This window comes from Fundulus heteroclitus, chromosome 8, assembly GCF_011125445.2.
Source record: "Fundulus heteroclitus isolate FHET01 chromosome 8, MU-UCD_Fhet_4.1, whole genome shotgun sequence".
NCBI lineage: Eukaryota > Metazoa > Chordata > Actinopteri > Cyprinodontiformes > Fundulidae > Fundulus > Fundulus heteroclitus.
Window position 1 is genome coordinate 27,278,757 of NC_046368.1, and position 14,279 is coordinate 27,293,035.

Consider the following 14,279-nt stretch of genomic DNA (forward strand, 5'->3'; position numbering starts at 1 on the left):
TCTAGCATATGCTACCTTACATCCGTCTGCCTGAAAACCTTTTATAGTCTGTCACCCACTGTCACTCACTAGCTATGTTTACATGGACAACAGTAATCAGAATAAAGGGCCGGTTGGAATAAAAAAGCATTATTTAAACAGACCAATCGCAATATGATGATCGGATTAAGCTCAATAGGAATGAAATTGTAATTGAATGAGAGGGGTGGTTTATGCCGATTGATAATCTGATCAATGTGCATATAAACGCTTGTCAGGTTCAAGTTATTCCGAATGAGGCAAACTGACCAGAGTGCACATGTGCGCCCGATGTAAATGTGACGTATTTCCGTGTTGGTGAGTGGCGGAAACACTTCGGGAACCAAAACTGCCAGGGCTCCCGATACAACCTTTCTGTTTGAAAACAATAAAAGAGCTCAAAATTGATGCTTACTCAGTAACATTTCAGCCATAATTAGAACATGGCACTCGGAAGACAAACAAACTCATATAATACTGCTTTGTTGACTATTTTTTTATGTTTAGCAAAGCCGAAAGTACTTCTTCTACTGTGTTTTTTAGGGGAATTTGATTACTGCGCATGTCAGAGTGGTTGTATTCTGAATAAAGCCAGGTGCATATACACGCACATTAAGATCGGATTAATTGATTGTGTGCCCATATAAACGGTACAATCCGATTATTTAATCCAATCGGGAAGTTTTGTGCATGTAAACATAGATGTTGGGCCAAACTCAAAGTCTTAGTGAATACATTATTAATGTACTGTGAATATTTTGTCAAATGTTTCAATATGATCTTTCTAAAGATTTGACATAAACTTTAAATCCCCAGCAACCATCCTAATTCTGGCTGGATTTTTTGATAACTCTACTTCTGTAGCTTTATTGGTGAAATAAACTGCTTGGTGTTCATAGTACAGACTCAGATTTTACAAATTTCTGATAGGGTAGAGTACAAGGCTTTGGGAAGGTCCTTTGAGAAACTAAATATTGACTGCGTAAACTAGTTTGAGGTTTATTGTTGGAAGATCAACTTTTAAGCCCCCAACCTAAACTGTCAGCATCAGATGAAAAGCTATTGGCTAGAATGATCCACAACAACTTAAATGTTCAAGCAGCTTACAGCCTTATATTGGATATTGCCCGTGCACCGTGGAGGCTCGTTGACAGCAAAGTCAATGCATTCGGGGGGTCGCCTGAAATTTGCAGCTGCTCACGTGCCGCTAAGTACAACTTAAAGCCGGTGCTATTTGGTCACAATGGCAAGAAAAGTATATATTTCTATTTAGAGAAGTAGTGGTGTAGCTCTGAAACTCAGCAAGGTAACAACCGTTGAGCACGGTGGTGGCATGCATGCACTTCAAGAGTATTTCCGTTACTCCATCCACTTTTTTTTGCAAAGCCCTTGAATCCCTGACGGTAAAACAGACCTGATAACATGATAGGTGCTTTGTAAAAAGTAGATGAAACTGTGAAAACATTCTTCAGTTTCCCCTCAAATCAGCCATAGTATTGGAGCAACTCGAACGCGATTTAATGTTTTTCCATAGGACGGTATTTCCTCTCCCGACAACAACTATTAAACCCTTTGTCTCTGAATTGTGATATGTGATAAGTTTGTTGTCAGACACAGAATGTTCTTCAAGACACTAACATTTGTAAAACTAATCTAATGAGCAGAGTAAAGGGACTAATAGACTCCTTGTCTGCCTCACCAGAGCCTAAAATCAATCGTTCATATCTATGTGGTGGATAAGGAAGTGCGAGTGTGTGGGGGTAAGGGGGTGTTTTTGAAATACAGAGGAAAACAATGGAGCTGGACATACTGAGCAGGGCCACCTGTGAAGGCCATTGATTCGGAAAGCCCCAGCTAACATAATAAACAAACGACTAGTTTGTCGCTGCGCCTTTTGAATGGGGGAAACTTCTTGTCAGCAGCTCGCTTCCTGTTATCTCGTCCTTGTTTTTTTTACTGATATCAAAAAAAGCAGTGCTCAGGTTTCATCTTTAACTTGGTCAAAGTGGTCCATTTCTGCCACGAGTCGTCCTCCCGGTAAAGCCTTGCCTCACGTGTTCTTCGAACAGGACCCCCTCCCATATCAGCTTGCGTCAGACTAATTCCCCCCCCCCCCCAAAGTGTCTGGACGATACTCCAGTGGTATAATCTGACACGGACAAAGTTTCCGTTAGTATCTCACAAAAAGAGCTTGACTTCTACGACACTTCAACACTTTGTCTGCGAGTTGGCGTATCTACGCGTCTCATTTTACTCCCTCGAAACCAGCATAACAATAGCAACACACTTCTTCATTTGTCACATTCCCTTGTCCTCTTTGTTTCCCCCTCTGTCCTTTTCCCTCTCTCCTTATTTGTCCACATACCTCGTCTCCTAACGTTCTGATCTAGCCTTTCTTTGCTGAGAGCGAGGATGATATCACTTGATTCTTTTATGATCCAAAACTTAACTCAGAGAGAGAGAGAGAGAGAGAGAGAGAGAGAGAGAGGGTGTTGCTAATGTTTCTCAGCAGTGCTTACTTTTTGATTTGGAGCAGAGGATCAGGTTGAGCTCAGAGTGCCCACAGCAGCGTCAGCCCCCCCCCCCCCCCCAGGAGCGTTGGGATGAAGCAGGCTCCGAGGTCTCGGTTTGCGGGGGAGTTTAGGTTGTTTTGTGCTATTGTGGGAAACTCCACTGGGAGCAGGAAGGTCAGAGCCACGGGGAAGTTAGGATTAAACCTAACTCTCCCCAAGCATAAAACAAAGGGAAAATCAACACTTAAAGGGCCCAATACTGCGTCTGTCCAGTTTAGCTGGGTGACTTGCTTTTTCCTGAAATCTGGCCCACAAAAAAGGATTTTAGGTGGAAGGAGTCTTTTCTTGTTTGTGGCCCCCCGAGGGCAGTAAGCAAGGCACAGGCGGGGCTGGCCGTAGTTAAGCATAATGGAAACAGTGTTAGACCCGAGGGCCTCAAATACTTTGACTCCTTGACATGGGGGAGGATTCGGAGCCCTCAGGGCTCCTCAGTTAATCAGCTGTCAGAGGAAAGAGGTGTCAAGAATTTCTTAGGGGGGTTTTCACATAGTGGAATATTCACAACTTGAAAGAACGTAAAAGCAACACTGGCCTTTCACTTGTGTGAAAAATAATAATGATTACCTTTGTCATTATAAGATACATTCCTGTGAACTTTGTCCTCTGCATTTAACCCAATCCTCAGGGAGCAGTGGGCTGCCGCTGTGCGGCACCCGGTCAGCTTTTTGGGGCTAAGGGTCTTGCTCAGGGACCCAGAGTGGCAGTGTGTAGGAGTCAAACCCAGAACCTTACAGCCTCTCCAGGATGCAATCGCCCTGCTCTCTAAGCATCAGGCCACCACTCCCCTCAAATCATCAATAATTGTGTCAATATCTTGGTTTGAAAGGTAACTGATCTTCTGCCAACATGGTAATCTCGCCACGTTGAATACATTTTATCAAACACTTTTGAAATATAGCTTGTAGTGCGGAGCTTTACTAATTTGATCTTAATGATACTAGTACCATGTAAATTTACTGTGATGTGAAGCAACATGGCACATAATGCTGCTTTCTGTGGCATAGGTCGGCTCTATAATAGCTTACTTTTAAAAAAAAAATGAAATGAGCAACTAGGGCTGCACCATATTATGAAAACATGCGATAGGCAATAATTGTGTTGAAATCTGCCATAACAATATAAGTTGCACTAAACAGACAAAACAAATAAACAGTGTTGCTGTCTTTCCACTTTGGGTTCAAAGCAAACAAAGACCAAAGAAAATGAGTTGTCCATCCAGCTATTGGAGAAAATGAAATCAAATGTGATATTTCCATCTCCTCTCTACAGCTTTCGTTTCAGCCACACAGCTTTACCGGAAAAGGTTTCCCTCACTGACGTCTAATGTTCTGACATTAAAACCACTTAGTTGAGGTCGAGAGCAGTGTTGCAAACTTAGTGCCGTTTACTGAGTATTCAGACCCTCTTGACAACTCTTTTTCAAAGAAACCAACAAGTCTCGCCAATGTCTCTAATGTTATTGGAGACTTTTGAAGGCTCTGTCCTGACACTGACAAGCACTGGATGCCACATCGCAAGCTCTACTTGATACTAGATGAACTTGTGGTAAGCACTAATGTTGGTGAATGTCCTGAATATATGACTTGCATTACAGAAAAAATGGGGGGGGGGGGACTGAAAATTGTAGTCTTTATTTCTATCCCATCAACTTGATTTTATTGAAGAAGTTGCATCTGGCAATATCTGCTTTTGTAGGCTCTTAATGACTTTATCTGGACATCCTGATGCAAATCAGACGTCTTTTCATCTAACGGTTTGTAGCGACTTAACCAGGTGACGCAAAGCGTAATGTCATCATGCGTTGACGTTACGCAGTAATTAACAGGATGTAGGGGTTGCCAACTACGGACCACAGATCAGTAATGCAGCAAAGTTTTAATGAATGTGTTGCTATTGTTATTCCACGGATGAGACTAAGAGATGCTCGAGTCTCTTCGTCACTCCACGCGTACCTGATGTTGCTTCCGGCCCTATTTTCGAGTGTTATGGGAACATGCAGGAAGACGGCTGCAGCAGAAACAGCCGATCAGTCGTGTGAGGTAAATATTCGCTACGTCAGAACTGATTTGACAGTCAGTGTTGTGTTTAGTGTAGTTACTCTTTTGAAAAAGAGAAAAACCACCTCAAGCGAGCGTAAAAACTTTTTTTTTTCTCGAAACTGTAACTTAATTCGAATTTTGCAGTTTCCATCAACCTTATCCGATGCATTACATCAAAATGCACATTAAAAAACATTGATGGAAACACAATTTCTGAGGAATTGGCGGCGGCGCTACAGGGAGAGAATCTCCTTTGAGTGGCTCACCTGTATCATCATCTCTGTCATCATAAATTTGAATGTTAAAAATACATTTTTAATACAACACAAGGTTTTAGCTTGTTGGGCTATTGTGGTAAATAACAGAAGATTCCTCAATATAGGGCATATTTGGCAATCAACAGACGTTACCCTGCGTGTCCGTGAACTGTTTGCCAGCAAACACGTAGCAACCCTCTCTAACTCTAAAGTTTGAGCTCTGAGTTTTCCTTAAAATGAAAATCCATCCGTTTTTTTTTGTTTGTGCTTTTGTAAACGTTATCGTTTACAAAACCGATAAATGACAAAAGCCATTTCAAACTGTCTCGCTACAGGAAAGCTGTGACACTGCTTCAACAATGGGTTATGTAAACAAAATGCTTCTCCAGCCTTTTTGTGGGGACCGTTTTGTAACACAGGCTAGAAACTTCTGATTTTTGCTCCACTTCCACATCTTTTAACATTTGCTTTAGTATTACCATGCAACAGAAGGGTATAGCAAAAGGTAACCTGTGAGCAGGAAATGCCACTGAGCAAGCTTGAAGTGTCATGACTGCGTATAAAATGTTAGCCTACATTACACCTTAACTAGCTGTGCTGGTAGATCTGTCGGGTCTTCAGTCATTAAGGAAGACTTGAGTGAACATCTTATGTCGTTTTTTTTAACAATATCAACAAAAATACTAAACATCAACATCAAAATACTTACAGGTTCAAACTGAGATGCTAATATAAAATTTGCTTTGCTGAGGAAGCGTTACCTGAAGTAACAATTAAGCCTGATTATGGCAGCATGACGACGTGTTTGTAGGCATTTTAAGGAGTTTTCTTCTAGCTTTTCTTTCTATTTTGGCTTTTTAAAAAATGGTTATTCCAGTTTTCCTGTGGGTATCTCTCTTGTTACAGCTCAGGGATGGATCTCTGTTTCGCTGCTCCTCTTCAACCTCTTTAACGCTCAGCTCAGACATAACAAGCCGATGTGGAGCTGCTCAACGATGCCGTACAGATGGTTTCAGAGCGGGGAGAGGCAAAAAGCAAAAATGATCCCCGGGCAAGAAGTCACTGAGACCTTTCTCCGTCTGTGGTCGGCCGGGCTGACCACCCACTTTGAGGCCAGGGATAAATATGTCAGACGGTCTTTGTTTTGTACCTCCTTCCTGCGCGGGCGAAGCGGGCTACGGGTGTTTTGGTCAGGATGAGGAGATGAGGCACAGTTGACATCCTCCCACAGAGGCACGTTTGAAGGGTCCTCCATCCCCTCTGAGCAGAATGACTCCTGCTCCGTGTCAGATCTCAACCACGCTGACATACAGTCGGTCAGATTGCACAAACAGATGCTTTTAGGGGAAACAGTAACCGTACCCAAAAAAGATCAAAGAGAAACGTGAATTTTTTTTCCCCCCACTTATGTCCGTGTTTTCATATAGATTTTATCATGCACCATGGAAGTGTTTATTGTAAAGCAAGGCTTGTGGGATGCAGAAGATTGTTTCCTTTTTCTCCCTATAGTGCCATTGTTGCTACAACTCCTCCAGCTTTTTATCACAGTCAGAGTATTAGTAAGTCTTAATCGTTAGCGGCACCTCCACTCTCAGCAGTTCGCCCTACACCTCTGACAGGTGTACTCCCTAAAGGCTGAAAGGCTATATTGTAGGTCTGTTCAACACTCTGGCATGTGCGCTAGTATTTTCACCGTCCTTGGTGTTTCTTTCCCACGCTCCTGTCCTGCTTCCCCTGTTGCTGACCACAGGGATTTTCTCGCATTTTCGACACATCTGCGTGTTTACGATCTTGCCACGCTCCCCCGATAGTTCATAAGTTAACAATTATGCCGCACAGATAAATGACACCCCCGCACTAAGTCATTTTTTCTCTTTTCAAAAATGAATTCATCAGCTGGAAGCTGAACCTGCGTTTTGTTTTCGCTCAGGTTGTCATCGTCTGATTTAAAAGCTTGTTTGAGGTTCTGGCACTTGAAAGTGCGACAGGAAAGCTAAATAAATAAATAGTAAAAACAAAAGTAATGATAAAGAAACACTTTTTCTGAACTCTACAGTTGTAGGAATAACAACGCAAAAAAAAAAAAAAATTTGTTCATCAAGACCTGCAGTGTGAAAGTAGCCTATCTCAAAAAAACCTCAAAGCTATATTTTCCATAAACCGATTAACCTCAAATGCACTGTATCACTAAGACGTGTAGAATGCATAGAGGTGTTCAGCGGAAGAACAAATTAGATCTTCACGAATAACGGATCAATTTCATGGTTTATATATATATATATATATATATATATATATATATATATATATATATATATATATATATATATATATATATATATATATATATATATATAAATCTACACAGACAACAAAAACATAGCATAGACTGAATTGTAGACTTCCACCACAGGATTTCACCATAATAAAAAAATACGGTTTCAAAAGCTCACTGAGGAAAAAAATAAAGGCTGATTCTGCTTTGTGTTTATTGGAGTCGATGACATCACAAGAGGCACAAGAGCTGAGCGGCTCTTCAATGTGGCTAGTGACAGATTCGAATTCGTTTCCACGTTGCCCTGGGCCTCTTGACAAAACGCTTCCATTGTTGCCAGAATTTCCTGCAATCCAAGCGCTGGTTCTCACATACGACTCCAGGATTTTCCTGCAGGCTTACAGAATACAAGTAAACACCTCTGACGGGAGGAATTTGATTAAATACAGATGCATATTGGTAGGGGAGGGGACATAAAAAAATACAAATGGACTCTGATCCTTTGTAAAATGACCAGTTTTGTGGACGCTTGGTTTTGTGGGGAGGGCAGATTTTCTTTAGATTATATAATGCAAAATAATGAATAAAAACGATCTGACCATGATATGTCGTTCTATAGCTGGAAAATTATACATAAGGTGAGCAGAATTGATTTCACATAAATATATGTATATTTGCCTTAGTTTAAACATTTCTGCTTCTGTGAGGTTTTACTCCTCCTGCCCCGCTTGTAAGACTGAGACTTTACAGCTTATGAAAGATGTGGATTTGGAATCTTTCTTTGTATTGGGTCAATAACGATTAAAAGTACCATCCAGCCTGACTCGATCTGTGGGTTCAGCTTGAATTTTTTTTTCTCCCCCTTCTGCGCGTGCATGTTAAACATCTGTCTCCACGTGGCTGCGGATTGGTTCTTGAAGTGGCCAGATGGCTGCAACAGGCCCCCTCTGTGGGATTCAAACTCAACTCAGACTTTTATGAGTCCGCAGACAAGCCAATGCGAAGCGCTGAGGATTCAATTTGTCACTTGCATATCTGTTGTTTGACAGCACAGTTGTGGTGCTTTTCGGCGACCAAGATGTGCCAAACAGAGTTGAAAAGAAAACACAATAGGGACATTCAGTTTATGTTAAGCCACTCCGGGGTCTCTGACACCCTCTTTGTCTTACTTGCTTTGCTGTTTTTAAGAGTTTTTATAACAACCATCATCTGATTTCTCTTTTAAAAGAAAACAGTTTTCCTCAAGTGGAAACTTCTTCAGCTCTGGGTGAAATCTATCCATCTATTTCCATACGTCCTTTCTGTTCCATCCCTGTTTCCTCCACTCTGCTATCTCTGCTTGGCGGCCTGAGGGTGGCTGGGCTGAGGGATGATGCAACACGAGCAGGCACAAAGCTTTCGGTACGCTGATGCAAATTTTTGTTCTTCTTTAAAAAAAAAACGTTTTTCTATCTTACTTTTTTATGAACTTGGGCTTAACATCTGTGTTTATACTGAGAGTAAACTACTCAGTGGTGGACTCTACATGCTAATTAGGTCGGCTGCACTTAGGGGTATCAGTGTACAGGGGACTGAATACAAATACATACAACACTTGTCCAACTTGGATTTTGTGGAAGATAATGAAAACCCTGCATCATTTTCTTTTCACGTCACAACTATGCACAAATTTGCGTTGTGCTATCACATAAAATCCCACATGTATGCACTGAAGTGTCTCTTTGTAACGTGACAAAATGTGAGAGAAGTTCAGTTTGCAAAGCCCTGTATGTAACCTTCAAATCTGAAAAGTGAAGCCAAAGTAAGTTCTCTCTGGGTACTCCAGCTTCCCCCGGCAACCCAATAACATGACTGTTTGGGTAATTGGTCTCTCCAAATAGCCCTTAGGGGTGTGTGTGTGTGTGTGTGTGTGTGTGTGTGTGTGTGTGTTCATACGCTTGTTGGTCCTGTGTGTCTCTGTCTCACCCTGTGATAGACTGGAGACGAGGGTGTCCCTGCCTCTCGCCCACGACCCTGGACAGATTAACGGCTATAGAAAATACATGGATAAAATGAAGCTGAGGCGCAAGTTCAATCGAAGAAACTCATCGCCTGCCTCCATTCAATCAGAGTCCGATACGCCTCTGTGAGCCAATCAGCTACGAACCGCACCTCCATGAAGCCAATCAGCATCCCGCGCTTATCTTAAAAGCAACTTCAAACCCACGTCTCAGCCTGCTAACCAACAAGCGCAAACAGATTGCATGTTGGATTTCGAATCAGATGTCCGATTCAACCCACCCCCAACCCCTTCTCCACCATCATAGCTGAGTTCATCTAGCTTCCAAGACGTTCCTCCATCCTCAACCCATCAGAGTGTTTTCTCCCTTCAGTCTTCATCACTCCCTATCGCCTGTTATTGGTCCGGCAGAAGACCACCATGTTGGGCCCGGTTCTGCCAGAGGTTTCTTCCCAAAGGGGAGTTTTTCCTCTCCACAGTCGCTTCAAGCTTGCTCATCATGGACAGTTCATGCAAACCTGTGTTTATCAAGTTGGACATCTATCTTAAACAGATCACCATATGGACTGAACAAACTTCTTCTATCTCCACTCCACCACCAGTTTCAGACCTGGGGGGAACATCCCTGTTCTCATACATCTACTTATGCATGTTAAAGTATAATTCAGCATTAATGTTCCTGCCGAGGTCTGAGCGCCAAAGACTTAAAATATTGTATCAATATAATCCTTCTAATTGCCATTTCTTTCTCTGTGAGTTTTTCAGATTGAACTAATGTCATGTATCTAAAATACCATTCTTAAATGATCCCTTACATGCGTTATTAAAAACAGAGCTCAGAGAAGGGTTTCATGTTTTGGTCACTCAATAACTTATCATCATAGACTTCTTGGCTAACCGGTCTGTTCAACTTCGTAGTCCAACCTGTTATTTGTTAGCTGTTGCTACTCTGCTTTGCTTCACAGTCAGCTTCTTTCTTTAGATCTACCTGACTCGACTGACCAAAGTGTGACAGGGAAAGATGAACGACCAGCAGCTCCAAGGATCACTACAGGCCACTCAGTTGATTGTGTGTGAAAGACGCGTTGGCCTGGCATGGGTTGTGCGTGTGGATCTTTGCTCCCGTCAGATCCTCAAGTCTTTGATGTGAGAGTCTGAGCTCTCATTACTGCTGGAAGAAACCTGTCAGGTCATCTTCACTCTCGCTTCGGGTTCGCAGATGCTTTTTCTCGCCGTTTGTAAGATGATTTGTGGTCAAGTCTTGGCACGAATAGTATGTGCAAGTTCAAAGCAACTGGAGTATACTCTAGAACCAGGTTTGCTAACAGGAAGGTTAAAATTGGCACAAAGAATATAAACAGACTGCGGTCATGGTGGGGATTTAAAAGGAACACATTTTAGCAGTGATTCTACAAATGTCATAGGTTTTTCTGTGCATGTTGAGCACAATTTAGTTTTAGAACAACAACACTAGGGCAAATGTTCCTGGCATACACTAATTTCTGTTTATGGTTATACACAACAAGGCACTTACTGGTTTACTGATAAGCAGTCCTGAAATTAAAGCCAAAAAGAAAGAACAACTCAAAAGTTTGCCCTTAACAATAAAAGTTACACACACAGGGGTCATCTGAAAATGAAGGACACGAGAGCAATGAAGCACCATAACGCCCTTTAGAAACTGGTTCTTGTATTCTGCTGTTTAACTCCCAAAAAAGGGAGATGTGACTTCCTACCTAGGGTGACATGGCCTATTGGACACCACCTGAAAAAAGAAAAGGATAATGGATGAATTATTAAGCAAAGGAATCAGCCATTTTCTCTTTAAATGGGCTATATATGGCAAAGTTAACGTTTTGTGCTTTAGGTATGTTATGAATCTATTCCTTGATAAGAATCATGCCCAAAGTGGTAATTTTCTTAATTCATGTATGTCTGAGTTATCCTCGTGAATTCTGGCCTCCGAGCAGCAGCCCTTCCCTGTCCCAGAAAACTAGTGGCTCATTACAGAGCTACGTAGCGCAGTCATTACCTACCTTGACCGTGGCGTCTTTAACCAGTAAACAACACGGCCAAAAAGTGGTGATGTGAGGCAGCGCGTGAGCATCTCTGCTCAAAGCTGAAACGAAGTGGCTCTTTTATCACCTAGTCTGCACAGTGACAGGAACTGCTCTTTTTTTAAAACCATGCTTCAGCGGCTTTAGGGCGACCCCAGACGTAGTGGGGCAGCGCCGCAATGAAGGCAAGCGTCTTTCTTCCGGGTTGGAAAAATAGCACCAGAAAACAACTAATATTTCATAACAAATGAATACTTCATAGTGTGAAGGCAATATTTTATCCTATGTAAGCTTATAGTTGACTTTGGAAGGCTTAAAAAAGCATGATACCTATAAATTAGTTTTCTTTGGTATATTTGCATGTTTGGTCAATGGCAAATAGCATTACCCTGCAGGGTGCACAGTATAAAAAAATAGTGTCATGCCTTCTGAGTTGGTATATCATTTGATACCAACCCAGAAGGTTGGTATCAAATCAGATGCCATGGTGTCAGGGGTCAACACATGCACTCGGAAAGATAAATAAAAGTTAAAAAATAAATATGACCGTTATACTGCGGGATGCTAACAAAGCTAAAGTTGGTGTCTGTTTTCCAGATACCTAGTCTTGGATAAATCCGTGGGCTATATCCCAGCTTTGTGATGGTTTTGGACTGAATTTAATCTCGTTTGGTTCGAAATTCTAAAATACTTGTTTAAACCTGAAGTGGTTTATTCCGAACTAAACAGAAACATTTTCAAATTGAGTTTGGACTATTTTGATGCTTTTTTTTTTGGCAGAATGACCCCTTTAATTTCTTTCGCTTTACAATATTAAAAAAAAATCACAAAATTATTTATTTATTTTTTTTAAACTGAAGGAAAATTATGTTGTATAGGAGATCAGGTTAGAGCCCAGGTTTCATATGATTTAATTATTCTTAGCTTTGGGTTATTTACCATCATGTTTGAAGCAGTTACAGGCATTAAGAAAGTATTTTGCAGATGTTTCAAAAAGTTTTCGGTGGAAGCATTGAAAACTTTTGCACTTGACCAAAATGATCATGCTACTTACAGTAGACTTTTAGTTGCTTATATTTGCCTTAAAAGTGCAAGACTGTTTTTGGAGATGAAAGAAGAGATAAATATCCAGTGTTGGCATTGTAAACTGCATTCAGGGTAAAAATCCGAAAGTTGGCCGGCGTCAACAGTATTAACTGAGCGTGCTCAGCGAACAGCCAGTGTTTTGTTTTTGAGAAACAGCACTTTTGGGATATGTTAGACAGTTTAGTTAGTGTGTGCCTTTTAAATGCCCCATTAACCTCTTCTCATACATCCAATGCAACCACAGCGTCAGAATGAGGCACCAGGGTTTAATAGAAACTGGTCACAGGAGGACTTTTACTAGTTTTTAGTTTACAGACTTTCTCATTTAAAGGCTTTTGAACTGCAGCAGCCTAACTTTCTTCCAGGCTGATAAGACAGTCCTGCCTCTCGAGCTTTCCATTGTGCGTTTCGGTGGCTGATCAACTTTTCGGCTTCTCTTCCTGTTTGGGTCGGCCCCTTTTTCCATCTTCATATGGAACTCATTTGTGAGTCAAACGCTGACAGCAGTATTGGCCGAACGCACTCGGCGCTGCTGTGAGCAGTCCTGGGACACTTTTCCTCTTCCACCAGCCGGAGAAAGGCAAGGCATTAGTCAGACATGGAACCATCTGCTAAACCAGTCAGTTAACAAATCAGGCAGTCATATGTTTACACAGGGCCCAAGAAGGATGTAAGGGGATCTGTGTTTGTTGTGGTTCAGGGTTCGGTTAACAATGACTTCAACCAGACAAGCTTTTTGTCTCCATGTGAAATTTACTGACAGAAACGTTTTTTTTTTTTTTAAATCCTACAAGCACAGACTTGTCACTGCTATTTTCTTTACCTATACAGTAAGTTTTGCAGTGCTGTACTGTTACGATCCTAAGTTCAATAAAGGTTTGCACACAGTTCCACGTACTGGAAAGTTGTGTTTACACTCTTACTGTTTTTCAAACGGACTTTAGTCATAGACCTCAAGTAGTTTATGCAACTCTCTTCTCTAAAGCTGAGGTGAAACATTTACTTTTGACAGTACAGTATATACTTTTGGTCAGATTTTCTTTTAAAAACAAAACTCTGATCTGTAATTAAGCCCATACTGGGCATTGAAATCATAGCAGGATGAGCACAATTGTCAGAAGTTAGGTGTTATTCCTTTGAAACCTCAGTAGAGTGATGAGATTTTGTATTCTTGCTCTGTGTAAGATCCCAGCTGCCGAACACATTGGAGTTTATTTTCATTAGATCTAGAAGATTGTCTCTGGTAGCAAGTGAAAGGGGCATCTCTCGAAATATAATAAAAAAAACTGTGCTTTTATAAAAAGTGTATTGGCATACCAGACAGAAAACAATTATAGAAAACCCCTTATAACTGCTGACCTGCTTTTGATGCTTTTCCACAGATATTTATTTTTTGTTGCCATTCGTTTTGATCAGCGTCAGGTCTTTGAGGTATGAAGGGCTCCTTTGCCTGAACCCTTAATCTTCAGGTCCCTCCACAGATTTTTCTGTCAGGTTCAAGTCGGGGGTCCGTCTCGGCCGCGTCAAAACATGAATATTACTTCCAGTCAGAAGAAACATGTTGGTCAAATTAAAGAAGAGATTGCTTTAAACCTAAATCTGCCAGGGGCATGAAAACAATCATCATCACCCTCCCCCAAAAAACAAAAAAACAAAAAAAACCTATCTCTGTCTGACATAGATAGGGTTTCAATTCATTCCGATCTCTGGTCGCCTTACTGGTGAATCTCTGTACTGAAGAGCCCCGTCAGACATTTGTGTCCCAGATACCATTTGCCAGCGGGTTACTTGGACATATTTGATGCTGTGAAACCCACATATGTGGTTAACACGGTTGGTAAAACCAGTGTAAGCAGATGTGCCTTAAAATGTGTGACTTATCCACGCTAGTTTCTTTGTGCCGCTAACAAGCCCACCCTCTGTTTTTCAGCATTTGGGGCAGACAAATATCAGCAGGAACGGTTTCACGTTTTCC

At 41.5% G+C, this 14,279-nt stretch overlaps 1 protein-coding gene across 3 annotated transcripts in view; it reads left to right on the plus strand.

Moving 5' to 3' along the window:
* lhfpl2a (LHFPL tetraspan subfamily member 2a) overlaps nucleotides 1-14,279 on the plus strand; it is a 61,679-nt gene that overhangs the window by 28,387 nt on the left and 19,013 nt on the right. The gene's annotated exons all lie outside the window — the stretch shown is intronic.